At 32.8% G+C, this 13,442-nt stretch overlaps 1 long non-coding RNA gene across 1 annotated transcript; it reads right to left on the minus strand.

Moving 5' to 3' along the window:
- Positions 1-10,305: 10,305 nt before the first annotated feature.
- On the minus strand, positions 10,306-13,051 carry LOC120086884. Its single transcript, XR_005484359.1, has 3 exons — positions 12,443-13,051; positions 12,163-12,332; positions 10,306-11,244 (listed from the first exon to the last, which is right to left on the minus strand). It is a non-coding gene; the product is annotated as an uncharacterized LOC120086884 (long non-coding RNA).
- Positions 13,052-13,442: the final 391 nt, after the last annotated feature.

A 13,442-nucleotide genomic window follows, 5' to 3' on the forward strand; every position in this document is an offset into this window, starting at 1 on the left:
AGGGTAATCGTGGACCCTGTCCATGATTATCTGGTCAACGTTGTATGACTTCCCATGTGGCAATCTGCGTGTGCCAAGTCACTGCCACTTCACGTGCTCTGAAGGAAGTCGTGTAATGGGTACACAATTACTAATTGTGTACCCCATACACGATTTAAAAACCTATTTTTGATAATAGTTTCAACCCAACCCTATTTTTGTTAATAATTATTAAAATAACATTATTTAAAAAATATTTTCTCATTTGCTACAATATTTATTATTTATTATGGATTTTACTATTTTATATTCATTATTATTTTTTGTTATTTTCTACCATGATTATCATTTTTTCTCAAATTAAAATAGTTTATACCTCAAATATATATTATTATAATTCAAACTAAAATAATCTATATTCCAAATACAAATTATTAACTATAATAATTTAGAACTATAATAACTAATTTGTTACTCCAAACCCTTTTCTAAGGGTTAATAACATCAATATCCTTCTTTTTCATATTATGGAAGTGTTTAATAAAGAATTTTCATTTTTGTTTAGTGTTTCAAAGATGTGAGATTCTAAGAAAATTGATTTATCCTTTGCCATTAAACATTCTTAAGATGATAATAATAAAAAAAGAGAATATTCCCTAAATGGAGTTCATTTAACACAATTTCTCTTTGTATACATAAAAAAAGTTAACTAAATTTAGACCCACTTATTTAAGGATGTATTTAGAATATATTTTTAAGTGTTTAATTTAAAAAATAAGTATCTCGAAAGAAATTAGAGTATTTGATAAATATTCAAAATAGTTTTTCAAGTGTATTTTAATTTTAAATAAAAATAAATCTTTTAAAAAATACTTTTTTCTCGAGTTAATTCAACCCGACATTAAGTTTTATCCATAATCAAGTACTAGATATAAATAAGTCAATTTAGTCATCAAGTACTAGATATAAAGTAGTCAATTTAGTCTCGCTTGTTTAGTTTAGTCGCATTCAAGTATGTTTGGTTTGGTAAAATGTCGTTAAGATGAGGGGATAGGAATTTTCAATTTTGAAAAACCACATCCACAAGATTATGATTACAAGCTCCTTCCCACCATATCTAAGTAATTAATGGAGTAATGTCAAAAATAGTACTCACTTTTCCATTTTCACCAATTATTTTAATTAGGTGCATCTTGCCCACATACGAGACCAAAATCAATCTAAATCCCTAATTCATTCTCTAATTCAAATTATTATTGTATAATCTCTGAGAAATTCTTATAAATAGAAAAATCTAAAAAATATTTATATTTTTAATAAAAAGTTCTAAAAATATCGATACTTTTGAAACTTTTTGCAGCACTTTTGAAACCTTTTAACAAAAAGTGTAAATATTTTAAAATATTTTTTATATTTAAAAGACCCCTAATCTTAAACCCTCTCCATTGTAATTTTTACACAAAAAATTACCTTTTTAAGCTATATATTTCATAAATGTCCTTATTTCATTAATTTTTTTTCTATTAATTTAATACACTTGATACATTTAATACGCTTGATACCCCTTAATATACTATTGATGTATCCTTGATACACTCATACTTATATGTTTGATACACTTGATATATTACCAATATACATCTAATACACTTGATACACTGCTGATATACTACTGATGTACATTTGATACACTTGAAAAAAAACTGCTTTTATTTATATATGTTTAAATTTTGTTTATTAGTTGTCCTTATTTATAAGAACGGAAGTAATTGAGGGATAAATAGTAAAATAATAAATTATGGTATTTTTGTCACAGAAAAACTAATAAATCTTCCTAAAAGTAGATTTAGACATTTTTTTAAAGAAAAAAACATTGCTTTTAGGTAATTTTTGAACCACAACTATTTAAAAAAAAAAACTATTTTTTGTTCGCCCATTCTAAAACCTTGGTGGGGATAATGTGATCCAAATAGCACAAAAAACACCAAAGATGAGATGACTTGAACCATTAATTATAATAGTTATAGATTTCAGTTTTGGAATTTTTTAACTTTCTAGTATTGTCTGATACACTCATGTCTTGTATATGATATATTGTTAATAGGCTTTTATCCATACTTGACCTTGTCAATGATATACACTCGTTTTACTTTAAAATAAGTTATTAATTGAATGTTGATTGTGAAGGGAACTAGTGAAGATTCAGCAGTGGAAGTGAGGATCATTCCCAATTTTTTGTTTTCACAGAATTTTAAATTATAGAACAGAAAGATAGAATTATGCATTGACAAACTAAAATTACAACAAGCTTTTTGAGGATAGGAAGAAGGGAAGAAATTTCATTTACCCTTGAAGCCAATCTTCTTTGCGTAATTCCTCGATCCGATCATAAACTCTTCGATCTGGATCTCGATCTCCAAAATACGAAATCCCAAATGGCCACTACCACTAGAGAACCTTTTGTATTCTCTTAGGTTTGAGAATTCAAGCAAAAGTTGTGCGCTTTGCAACTTTTCTTGAATTTGAGAGAGGGAGGAAAAAAGAGAAGGGTGAAGAAAACTATTTTCTTCTCTGTAATTTTCCTCGGGAAAAAGCCAGGGAAAAACTTCTCTGTAAAAACAAAGGAAGAAGATAAAAATGAAACGTCAACCAACTCTTCCCCACGATTGATTTTGATAGAATTAAGAGGAGGAATTTGTAACTTCCTCCCTTTAATTAAATTAAAATTTAATTTAATCTAATTAAATTAATTATATATATACACTATATATTATATTAAATATAACATATAACCTATAGTTTTTAAAATGTATCAAATACAATATAATCTATAATTTTATTTCTCTCAATTACTTATGATACTTAATATAAGTCACATTTATCCTAAATTCAGTTATATGAATCACATCCATATAAATAGTATTTGAATCATATTCAAAATATTTAATTTCTCTCGAATTAAACTTAATATTATAATGTATCTAATACATTATATTAATTATATCACATATAATTAATTCCCTCAATTAATTTAACCAATTCAAATTAATCCAAAATTAATTCTCAATAATCCCTGTTGAGCTACAGAAGAGACTTTATGAACCTGGAGATTGAAGCTTTAATGGTACTTGGATAATTAATTAAATTCTTTAATTAAATTACCCAACATCTACTAACTGTCGGTCACTCCCCTAAAGACCGATAACTACACTCTTCGCACTATAGATATATTTCTGTGTTCATTGAATATAACCAGTCAACAATGCGATGACCTTTCACAAATTGCTCGTAAGTACAGCTGACCCAAAATTATCGTTTTGCCCCTGTAGTTACATCTAACTTCTTAAGTACCACTGATCCCTCTAATGTACAATAAGTCATAGTCAAACTATGACCAAGTCCCTCTCGGACTAAGAGAAGGTGTGGCCACATTGTTCAAGCCCCGGAGTAAGCCCTTATGGGAACAATTTATCTATTTACCTTGACATCAATGAAGGAGTGAATTTCGTCTTGTGTAGTTGTGTTTCTAGCTCCCCAATCAGACGAATCCCCAAAATGGTAAGGATATTGAGTTGAGAATCTGGTCACTCTCACCCATACAAATCAAAGGACCAACTTCATAGCTCAGGGTTTAGGTCATGTCACCTATGGTCATCTTGATGAAATGTAAGTCTCTATTATTAACGGTATTATATAATAAGACTAGCCATTTCGTGTTCCGGTCTTAACAAACTCTTTGTATAGGATATCCCCGCTCATATGCCTCTACATGAATGATCATGATCAGATCATTTGTAGCACTTTACAACATTTGTAACATCTAGAAAGCGAGTCATATCCATAGTGTCACTATGGATAAGGTATCAACCTTATCCATCTACTACAGACTATTTAGGTTATTATTTAAACAAGATCCACCTATATGTCTCTACATACTTGTTTAAATTACATAAAATAACCTAGGATCTTAGTTTATTGGATTGGGTGTATGCTCATAAAATAACAATTATGGATATGATCTTTAATCCATTCATCCTTGTCAACATCTTTTATTGTTTGTTTATAAGAAAATGGATCCTCAACACCATCATCATCTATGATGTCTTGGGCTTCTGTTAAACCCATGTAGCGTATAGGTGGGTTCATAACCCTCCCACTACGTCGAGGCAATCTCAACACTTGAGATGGATGTGTAAGACTAGATGAACTCACATCAACAACTCTTGTTGATGTATCAACCTCTTCAACAACCCTTGTTGAAGTCTCAGTAAATACATTAGAAATTTCACTCAAAGCAATTTTACTTCGTGATTTATGATCCTTAATGTGGTTTTCTTCCAAGAAGGTAACATTTGTTGACACAAACAATTTATTCTCACTTAGATCAAAGAAGTACCCACCTCTCGTTTCCTTGGGGTAGCCTACAAATAAGGACAACTAATAAACAAAATCTAAACATATATAAATTATAGTAGTTTTTTTCAAGTATATCAATTGTACATCAGTGGTGTATCAAACGTACATCAGTAGTATATTAGCAGTGTATCAAGTTTATTAGATGTATATTAGTAATGTATCAAGTGTATCAAAGGTATAAGTGTGAGTGTATCAAGGGTACATCAGTAGTGTATTAAGGGGTATCACGCATATCAGGTGTATCAAGTGTATTAAATTAATAGAAAAAAAAATTTAATGAAATAAGGACATATGAAATATATAGCTTAAAAAGGTGATTTTTTGTGTAAAAATTACAATGGAGAAGGTTTAAGATTAGGGGTCTTTTAAATATAAAAAATATCTTAAAATATTTACACTTTTTGCTAAAAAGTTCCAAAAATGTCGCAAAAAGTTTCAAAAACACTGACACTTTTAGAATTTTTTATTAAAAATATAAATATTTTTTAGATTTTTCTATTTATAAGAATTTCCCTGAGATTATACAATAATAATTGTTATTATTATATGAGGTTCCAACTTTTTGGGGTTTGCCATTAGCACATGGGCTGGACATCTCTTGATTCTAAAGTGACGTAAACTACCTTTATCACCTCTCCATAACTCAAAAGGTGTTTCAGAAACACTCTTTAAGGGAACATTGTTCAAAATATAAATAACAGTCTCTACTGCATATCTAAAATGTTGGGGTTGATGCTCTAAAGTCTCGTGTTCTGTAGTTTGTAAACAGTTTGTATGGACGCTTGTGTTGTATAATATATGATATTTTACTTCACATCTTGATTTTGCTCAATTGCATGTTTTATTTACTTTACCACAAATCAATAAACATAAAATCCCTGGTTATCTGTATGTAACTCAAGCATATATGTGGTGACATACAAGTGGATCATGTCTTGAGTGGTAACCAAAATGGTCTATAATATATGGATATAGGAGGGAAACCTTATCTTGGTAATGCTATGGATGCGGCCCGCTTTATGGAATGGTCACAAGTGTTGTGACTTGTCACAGATAGTCCGATCTTGATATTCGTGTTGGTGACATGCGAGCGGGGGCGTCCTATACAAAGAGTTTGTATAAGACCTGACCACAAAGTGTTGATGCTGTCTCTTATACACATCTAGATGTGTATAAGAGACAGGTATAATACTGACCATGAAGTGTTAACGTCTCGTTATACAACATCGTTCATGATAAAGACTTCACTTCACTAGAATGACCATAGATAACATGACCTCAATCCTGAGTGAGTTGGGAACTTCTACCATTGAGGGCAGTCCTTTGATTTGTATGGATGGATGCGAGTGGCTAGGTTGCCGATTCAAACCTACCATTTTGAGGATTCGTCTGATTTAGGAGCTGGGAACTCAGCTACACAAGATGAAATTCACTCCTTCCCCAAAGCAATGGTAAGCAGATAGATAACTCCCTTAAGGGCTGATTCCAGGGCTTAAACAATGTGGCGCCACACACATTCTCTTGGTCCGAGAGGTGTTCACACATAGTTGGACTATGTTGTATTGTTCATTAGATGAATCAGTAGTACTTAAGGAGTGAGATGTAACTACAGGGCAAAATGGTAATTTGGCTCAACTGTACTTATGAGCATATGTGAAGGGTCATCATACTCATGATTAGTTATATCCGATGGACACAGAAATATATCTGTGGTAAGAAGAGTTCAGCTGTTGGTCTTTAGTGGAATGCCTGACAGTTAACAGATGGTGGATCTCGTGGCTAAAGAGTTTAGTTAGCTATTCATGGATCGTTGGAGCTTCGAGCCACAGGTCCATTAGGTCCCCTGGGTAGCTTGGATAAAGTCGAGAATCAGTGTCTGGGTTAATTTGAAATGTTCAAATTGCTAAGAGGAAGTTCAATTATATATGATATAATTGATTAAATGTATGAGATACATTATTTTGGAGGAAATTAGATATAAATATGATTTATATCAAGTAGAGGAGAAATTACTATAGTAGATATGTGATATCAAATTATAGGGTAAAAATATAATATGATTATATTTATTAATAATTTAATCGATTAATTATATGATAATTAAGCCAAAATCTCACTCGGACGTGCGTTAGTGGGAACAACGTTGGTTATTGTAACCGATGAATAAAAATGAAATGTTTTTTCATTTTGAAATAGTTTGAAAGTTCGGAAAAAGATCGAAGGTTGCGTTGGTGTGAAAACGTAAATGATCTCTTAAGTAAATCAAGAGCCTATATGATAGTCGTTTAGCGCCTAAACGATCGCATACCTCGCGCCTAATGGATTGCCTACCTAGCGCCTAAACGATCGCACACTAAGTTCTAAACGATCAATTAGCTTTCCTAAACGATCGTGTAGTGTGTTGTATTTGTTAAGCGATCGCCTACCTTTTCCTAAGCGATCACTTAGTAAAATCTACGCGATCGTGTAGTCTCTTCTAAGCGATAAGCATCTTGCTATGCAATAGCTTATTTTCTCTCCTACTTGCTTATTGCCTACACGATTTGTTTTTCCTCCTACCTTTACCAAACTCACCAAAGACCATGCTTTAGGTTCTCACTCCGAGAATACCTGGGGCTTTTTTCTGGTGGTGTCATCTCCGTTGCGTTCATGAGTTTATGGTTGTTCGTGCTGCTGTAGTCGATGCATCTGCTGTGCGTTGGTTAATCGGGTAGAGGTTTCCACTGCGTTGAGTTTCAAAGTTAGAAGACCATCTTCAACTGGTATGAGAACTCTCTCCCTTGTTATTTCTTGTTCAAAGCATGCCATTAAGTACTGTTTATTTGCATAACTATGCATTTGAATGTATATGGTATATTTCGATCACGGTGAAATTGGAGTGATCCGAACGGGCTCATGGAATTCTTCATTTAGAGACCCTTCACAAAAAACGAGTCAGGAAGTTGAGCATAGTTCATCATAGACCGAACCATGTCCAATAGGGTTCTATTTCTCCTTTCCGATACACCATTCTGTTCGGGTGTACTAGGGGCTGAGAGTTGGGATGTAATTCCATGTTCAATCATATAGTTTTGAAATCTTAAGTCCATATACTCTCCACCACGATCAAATTGTAGTGCTTTTATCTTTTTACCTAACAAGTTTTCAACCCCAATCTTGTACTCATTGAACTTTTCAAGTGCTTCAGACTTATGTTGCATTAGGTATAGATACCCATATCTAGAGATGAAATATTCATACCTTCCTCATGCCCTAACATTCATCGAACCATAGAGGTCTGAATGTATAAGCTTAAAGGTCTCTTTGGTTCTATAACCTTTTCTAGTAAAAGGTCGTTTTGTCATTTTGGCTTCAAGGCATGACTCACATACAGGTAAAAAGTTTTCTTCTAAACTATTTAGAAGTCCACTTTTCACCAATCTCTCAATCCTATTGAGATTAATGTGACCTAACCTTAGATGCCAAAGATGGACATTTTCTTTAGGAGAAATTCTCGGTCTTTTAACAGTTGTTGGCATTTTGAACATTTCAATATTTGGCATGACTTTTGTAACTAACGGCCTTAGTACATGTAAGTTACTTTCCATTGAACCAAAACCTAATTCATTTTATTCTTAAAAATAAACACTTTATTTTCAGAGAAAGATAGGAAATACTTTTGTTCAATCAGACAAAAAATAGAAATTAAGTTCCTCTTGATATGAGGAACTATATATACGTCATCTAATAACATATATCTTTCTTGTCAAAAAATAACTTAAGCCTGCCTACAGCAATAACTGAAATGGTCTCACTAGTACTAACTCTGAGAGTCATCTCTCCAACTATTAATTGTCTCTAGGAATTAAATCCTTGATATGAAGAACATACGTGATTAGTAGCTCCTAAATCAACTATCCAGGCAGAATCATCATTCTCTATTGAGCACGTCTCCAAGACAAATAAATCAGATTTATTTTCTTCGGAGTTCTTCCTTTTTTGGAGAGTAGTGGGATCAACTCCACAATCCATATAAACTCCAAGTTTCATCTCAGAGGATAATCCTCATTGACTAATTTAACTAGATTTAGCAACATTTACTTTCTCTATTTGTCCTCTGACATTCAATATGGACTGGAGTTTATCGAGGGAGCTGACATTACTAGTTTCATTGTCATCAACCCCATTTAGGTTGAATTTTGAGAATTTTCGCTCAAACAATTCTTATATTGATTGCATGATCTGATGTACAATAATCATGCTCTCAAATCTTTTGGCTAATGCATTAGGTATGCTTGCCAAAATGTGAACTCGGGCCTTAGTATTAGCCTTTTTCCACATCTCGTATGCATCACGAACATTTCGTGTTGCATCAAGGGTTGGAACTTAAAGAAAATCCTCAGTCATGACAATGTTGAGTTTGTTAACACGAAAAAGATTTTAATTGAATCTTTCCACGTCGTATAATTAAAAACGGTCAAATTACTAGAGACAACTAGCAGAAAATTACAGTTTGACATTTTTGCTGAAAAGAAACAAATTGATCTATATTAGATTTTAGCTTAACTCTAAAATATCCAATTAATTTTAGCAAAAACTAAATGAATCCCATTTAACATCTATTTTTACAATGATACTGGGACAAAAGCCACCGAAGGGTAGTTAGTTGTCCCTTCACTGAACCGAGACACTCTCAACAAATTATTACACCAGAATAATTCTTACTCCTATAAGAATTAGTCATCATAATTTGGTCAAGAAATCATTAACTAACTTAAAAATTTCTCGTAAGTTTGAGCCTTCATTTTAGATCATAAAGTTCCGTCCCAATGAGCCAACCGAAGGAAAAAAACCGATTGGGGCAAAAAATTAAAGCGATCCTATCCATTTTTAGAGTTTGCTTTGATATTGACCTAATGCACAAACTATCCGAAGGAGGACCCTCCTAGGGCGCCTCGAGGCTGTGCAATTAGATCTCACGGTGCAAACCAATGAAGGGGACTGTAGGGCATGTTAATACACATCCCTCTCCTACTTACTATAGATACTCTTTCCATTCACCTTGATATTGACCCATGCAAACACCATCCGAAGGGAGACACTCCTAGGGTGCCTCAAGGCCAAGCATGAGTCTCACGATGTGAATATTAAAGGAAAAACATGAATGGAAAAATTGATATATCGTATACATCTTTTTCCTCCCATTGAGTATTTTAATAACCTAGGGTTTATTTAACTTAAGAAAAATATGACTAATTAATTTTACTAAGTGATTGTTTAACTTTGCCCAAAATTAACACTTACTTTGGATTAGGGGTGTTCGTGGTTTGGGTTGGGTTGAGTTTAGACATATTTTAGGCCCAACCTATGCTTCGATTTGTGTATTTTTCTAACCCAAACTAACCCTTGTTCAATTATGAACCCAAACCAAACCAACCCAAAAAAAAATGGGTTGGGTTGGTTTGGTTTCATCGGTTCCCTTAAAAAAAAAAAGCTTGGAATCACCAATAAAAAACACATAAGATTTCACAATCCACAAGAACAATATCCAAAATCTATTATAACAAAACAAGTCTCCAAAATTTATAAGAAAAACCATAATGTCTACAAAATTCAAAATATAGGCAACAATGTTTTCAAATGTCTACAAAATCCATAAGTAAGATTATAATGTAATGTCTGCAAAATCCATAAGTAAGATTATATTGTAATGTCTACAAAAGTCTTCAAAATCCAATAGATTTCAACGACATAATCCTGACAAAACTCACTCCTTAAAAAACCCTAAACAAGATCTAAACAATAAATTATATAAGAATACTATCATAATTTCAATATATTAATATAGATTATAGAGTAAATATATAAAAGATAACACTACCTCATAATACTTGACCACAAGTTTCCAATTCTTCAGTTTGTGGAGTAAGATCTAATAACATTGGCTTCACACGTAGCCAATTTTGTGTACATATTAAAGCTTTCACCATCTTAGGACTTAAAGAACTTATAAAAGAGCCAAGTATTCTACCTCTCGTACTAAATGCTGATTCAAAGGCAACTGTTGACACTGGTATGGGTAAGACATCTCGAGCAACTTATGATAAAACATTGTATTTAGGAGCATTTAATTTCCACCAATTCAAAATATCAAAATTTTCTATCAGATCTTCATTAGGTTCTGACAAATATCTCTCCACATCATTTCTTGTTTCATTCAAATTTTTCTCTTTTCTTCTTCATTTGTATTCCAACTGTAAATCCATTTCCATGTCATCACAATCCTCACTTATTTCAACTATGTGACATGGTTGTTAAAAAATATGACCACTTAAATCACTTGTCTTATAAAACTCATACAATTGCATCGAACTAACTTTCACCTCATCAGTCATTGTTCTAGCAACTCCATCCCCATAAATACTTATGAAACAAAAGGACACATAATCCAACTTATATCATGGATCAAGCACAATAGCTATAAACAACACTTTGTTCATCTTGTCGAGAGATCCCAAATACTTATCAAATTTCATTCTCATATTGGAAGCCATAGTATATATCACACTATTTACATTTTGGCTCCAACCTATTAAACGTCATTGAATCTCACAAAGTTCATGAAAAAATGTTTCAGAAGTGACATAAGTTGAGCCATTAATCTTCAATGTAAGATCATAAAATATCTTCAAAAATTTGACAAATGTTCGAACATGGTTCCAATCGGCTAAGGACGGTGGTCCCTTTCTTTTCTTTCCATTCTCATCTTCAGTAACTGGATGTACAAAATCTTCATCCTCTTCTTCTAAGCATTGAAAAGCCTTTCCAAATTTTAAAGCATGATCAAGCATCAAATATGTTGAATTCCATCTTGTAGACACATCCAGATAAACAAGGGCTTTAGATTCAATCTTTTCATGTCCAACACAATCTAAACTTTTTTTCAATCGCTTAGGAGAAGATCTAACATATCTTACAATATTTCATACACTAGCTATCGAATCATGCAATTCTTTCAATTCATCATTAACAATCAAGTTCATAACATTAGCACATATCTCATATGCAATAATTCACCATCCAAATATAAGAGACTTCCAAATCTTTAGTTTTCTCTTCATATATGAGATTGCTGAATCATTTGAAGTTGCATTATCAACAATAATTGAAAAACTTTAACAATACCTCAATCTAATAAACAACATTCAATTACTTTACAATTGTCTCTCCCTTATGATTAGACACTTGATAAAAATTCAATATTCTTTTCTGTAAATTCCATTCAGAATCAACAAAATGTGCTGTAAGAACCATATAATTGATGTTCTGTAAGGAAGTCCAAGTATCTGTTGTTAGACTCACTCTTTGATCACTTTTGATTAAAGTTGATTTCAACAATTGTTTTTCATCCACATACAACTGATAAATATCCCTAGCAATTGTGATTCTTGAAGGAATGTCAAACTTAAGACATGCAATATTACAAAATTCTTTAAACCCCTATGTCTCTACAAATCTAAATGGTACCTCAGACAATACTAGCATCTTAGCACATGCATTTCTAATTCTTTGTTGACTAAAGGTAGTAGACAAAAAATTCATATTGATAGCACCTTTTGCATTAATTTCATTCGGTTGAAATTTTAGTATGGTTTGCCCTTTAGGTTGCTCTCTAAATGGATAATTTTTGCATTGTTTTCGTAAATGCTTCCATAAGGTACTAGTTCCACATGAAAGAAGTGTCACAAGCGTAATCTTTATCACAGTAATTACATTTGCATCTTATACCTTCGGTGTTAGATCTTTCAATCTTTGTAAAGTGATCCGACACTGAAGATGATGGCCTAGTTGGTTTTCTCTTGCCAATGACTTCCGATGGTTTAGAACAATGCATCGGGGATGGAAATATTTATAGGTGGTGATTCATTGTTGATGTCGATCAACTCACTATTTTCCATCTACAATATTAAAAAAATACAAAAAAAAAAAAAAAAATGACTATAGGCCATGAGGAATAAATAAAATAATTATATATATATATATATAAATAGCTTAATATGACACTCACGGCAGACTGGCGATGACGAAAATCGGAAAGTAGAAAATAATGGCTAACGTGAAGTCGGCGTGATGAGTGACGAAAACGAAAAGCGGAAAAGGGATGCCTGAGCGACGACTCGATGGAACGGACGAGTGACGAAGTCGAATGGCTGATGCCCGATGGCGTGTGCCGTGCATGACGAAAAAAAGGGATGAAGAACAGAAGAAAGAAAAATGGCGCCGCGACCGTGCTGAGTTTGAGTCGTGTAGTACCGTCTGTGTCTGCCGTCTGGGGAAGTTGAAACGTGGAGAAGAAGGAAATAAAAAAGACATCCAATCTCCACGAGCCACGTGTCGACAAGGGAATGGTTCACATTTCATCCTTCAGCCTACCGAGAAGTGGGAACTTGGAAGTGAGTTGAGCTTTCTGTTATTGGGCTGAGCAGTGAGCTGGGCTGGGCCTACATAGTACATACAAATTAAATTAAGATAAATAGTGTCTAGCCTATTCTTCTTGGGTCAGTTCGATTCGAACCGAACAGTTTTCCTATGAATTCGAGAACCGAACCGACCTATTTGGGTTCATTAAAAAGAACCCAAACCAAACCAATTTTTTTTGAACCAATCCGAACCAGCTGGGTTGGGTTGGTTGCACGATTTTTTCAGGTCTTCGATTTTTTTGAACACCCCTACTTTGGATAGTTAAATAATTTTGATTAATATTCGTCAAACACTTTAACAAACCTTAATCAACAATTGTATGTTTGTAGCAAATCTATCTAATTCACCTTTCTAGGTTAGTTCCCAGGCAGGGGTATTTCGTTTACATCAACTTAAATACCCCAACCTAGGTAGAACTAGCCTTAGACAAAATGTCCCTTATAGATACATTTGATACAAATTTAATCTTTTATTAAAAACAATTTAATCCTATTAAAATAATTAAAAATATTAAACTAATTTCTAATTTCATTAGATATTTGTGATCTTAGGTCTATGTAAATCATATTTTAAAACTATTTTAAAAA

Source organism: Benincasa hispida, chromosome 9 (genome assembly GCF_009727055.1).
Source record: "Benincasa hispida cultivar B227 chromosome 9, ASM972705v1, whole genome shotgun sequence".
Taxonomy (NCBI): domain Eukaryota; kingdom Viridiplantae; phylum Streptophyta; class Magnoliopsida; order Cucurbitales; family Cucurbitaceae; genus Benincasa; species Benincasa hispida.